Source organism: Convolutriloba macropyga, unplaced genomic scaffold (assembly GCF_964194025.1).
Source record: "Convolutriloba macropyga unplaced genomic scaffold, txConMacr16.3 SCAFFOLD_1578, whole genome shotgun sequence".
In the NCBI taxonomy this organism is placed as follows: Eukaryota; Metazoa; Xenacoelomorpha; order Acoela; family Convolutidae; genus Convolutriloba; species Convolutriloba macropyga.
Window position 1 is genome coordinate 10,001 of NW_027449710.1, and position 2,500 is coordinate 12,500.

Here is a 2,500-nt window from a genome sequence, read left to right on the forward strand (position 1 = left end):
TGCGAGAAAAGCGCTCCCAAATGGCCTAACAGTGGCAGCCAATCAGAGTGCGAGAAAAGCGCTCCCAAATGGCCTAACAGTGGCAGCCAATCAGAGTGCGAGAAAAGCGCTCCCAAATGGCCTAACAGTGGCAGCCAATCAGAGTGCGAGAAAAGCGCTCCCAAATGGCCTAACAGTGGCAGCCAATCAGAGTGCGAGAAAAGCGCTCCCAAATGGCCTAACAGTGGCAGCCAATCAGAGTGCGAGAAAAGCGCTCCCAAATGGCCTAACAGTGGCAGCCAATCAGAGTGCGAGAAAAGCGCTCCCAAATGGCCTAACAGTGGCAGCCAATCAGAGTGCGAGAAAAGCGCTCCCAAATGGCCTAACAGTGGCAGCCAATCAGAGTGCGAGAAAAGCGCTCCCAAATGGCCTAACAGTGGCAGCCAATCAGAGTGCGAGAAAAGCGCTCCCAAATGGCCTAACAGTGGCAGCCAATCAGAGTGCGAGAAAAGCGCTCCCAAATGGCCTAACAGTGGCAGCCAATCAGAGTGCGAGAAAAGCGCTCCCAAATGGCCTAACAGTGGCAGCCAATCAGAGTGCGAGAAAAGCGCTCCCAAATGGCCTAACAGTGGCAGCCAATCAGAGTGCGAGAAAAGCGCTCCCAAATGGCCTAACAGTGGCAGCCAATCAGAGTGCGAGAAAAGCGCTCCCAAATGGCCTAACAGTGGCAGCCAATCAGAGTGCGAGAAAAGCGCTCCCAAATGGCCTAACAGTGGCAGCCAATCAGAGTGCGAGAAAAGCGCTCCCAAATGGCCTAACAGTGGCAGCCAATCAGAGTGCGAGAAAAGCGCTCCCAAATGGCCTAACAGTGGCAGCCAATCAGAGTGCGAGAAAAGCGCTCCCAAATGGCCTAACAGTGGCAGCCAATCAGAGTGCGAGAAAAGCGCTCCCAAATGGCCTAACAGTGGCAGCCAATCAGAGTGCGAGAAAAGCGCTCCCAAATGGCCTAACAGTGGCAGCCAATCAGAGTGCGAGAAAAGCGCTCCCAAATGGCCTAACAGTGGCAGCCAATCAGAGTGCGAGAAAAGCGCTCCCAAATGGCCTAACAGTGGCAGCCAATCAGAGTGCGAGAAAAGCGCTCCCAAATGGCCTAACAGTGGCAGCCAATCAGAGTGCGAGAAAAGCGCTCCCAAATGGCCTAACAGTGGCAGCCAATCAGAGTGCGAGAAAAGCGCTCCCAAATGGCCTAACAGTGGCAGCCAATCAGAGTGCGAGAAAAGCGCTCCCAAATGGCCTAACAGTGGCAGCCAGCTAGAGCTAGCTTAAGTTAGCTTGGGTTAGCTTGAGTTAGCTTTAATTAGCTTTAATTAGCTTAAGCTAGCTTAAGTTAGCTTGGGTTAGCTTGAGTTAGCTTGAGCTAGCTTGAATTAGCTTGAATTAGCTTGAGTTAGCTTGAATTAGCTTGAGTTAGCTTGAGTTAGCTTGAATTAGCTTGAGTTAGCTTGAGTTAGCTCGGGTTAGCTTGAGTTTGACTTCATTAACCCAAGTTAGCTTGGGTTAACTTCATTAAGTTAGCTTGAACTAGCTTGAGTTAGCTTGAGTTAGCTTGAGTTAGCTTGAGTTAGCTTGAGTTAGCTTGTCTTAGCTTTAGCTAGCTTGAGTTAGCTTGAACTAGCTTTAGCTACCTTGAGTTAGCTTGAGTTAGCTCGGGTTAGCTTGAGTTAGCTTGAGTTAGCTTGAGTTAGCTTTAGCTAGCTTGAGTTAGCTTGAGTTAGCTTGAGTTAGCTTGAGTTAGCTTGAATTAGCTTGAGTTAGCTTGAGTTAGCTTTAGCTAGCTTGGGTTAGCTTGAGCTAGCTTGAGTTAGCTCGGGTTAGCTTGAGTTAGCTTGAGTTAGCTTTAGCTAGCTTGAGTTAGCTTGAGTTAGCTTGAGTTAGCTTGAGTTAGCTTTAGCTAGCTTGAGTTAGCTTGAACTAGCTTGAGTTAGCTTGAGCTAGCTTGAGTTAGCTTGAGTTAGCTTGAGTTAGCTTTAGCTAGCTTGAGTTAGCTTGAACTAGCTTTAGTTAGCTTGAGTTAGCTTGAGTTAGCTTGAGTTAGCTTGAGTTAGCTTGTCTTAGCTTTAGCTAGCTTGAGTTAGCTTGAACTAGCTTTAGCTACCTTGAGTTAGCTTGAGTTAGCTCGGGTTAGCTTGAGTTAGCTTGAGTTAGCTTGAGTTAGCTTTAGCTAGCTTGAGTTAGCTTGAGTTAGCTTGAGTTAGCTTGAACTAGCTTGAGTTAGCTTGAGTTAGCTTGAGTTAGCTTGAGTTAGCTTGAGTTAGCTTGAGTTAGCTTGTCTTAGCTTTAGCTAGCTTGAGTTAGCTTGAACTAGCTTTAGCTACCTTGAGTTAGCTTGAGTTAGCTCGGGTTAGCTTGAGTTAGCTTGAGTTAGCTTGAGTTAGCTTTAGCTAGCTTGAGTTAGCTTGAGTTAGCTTGAGTTAGCTTGAGTTAGCTTGAATTAGCTTGAGTTAGCTTGAGTTAGCTTTAG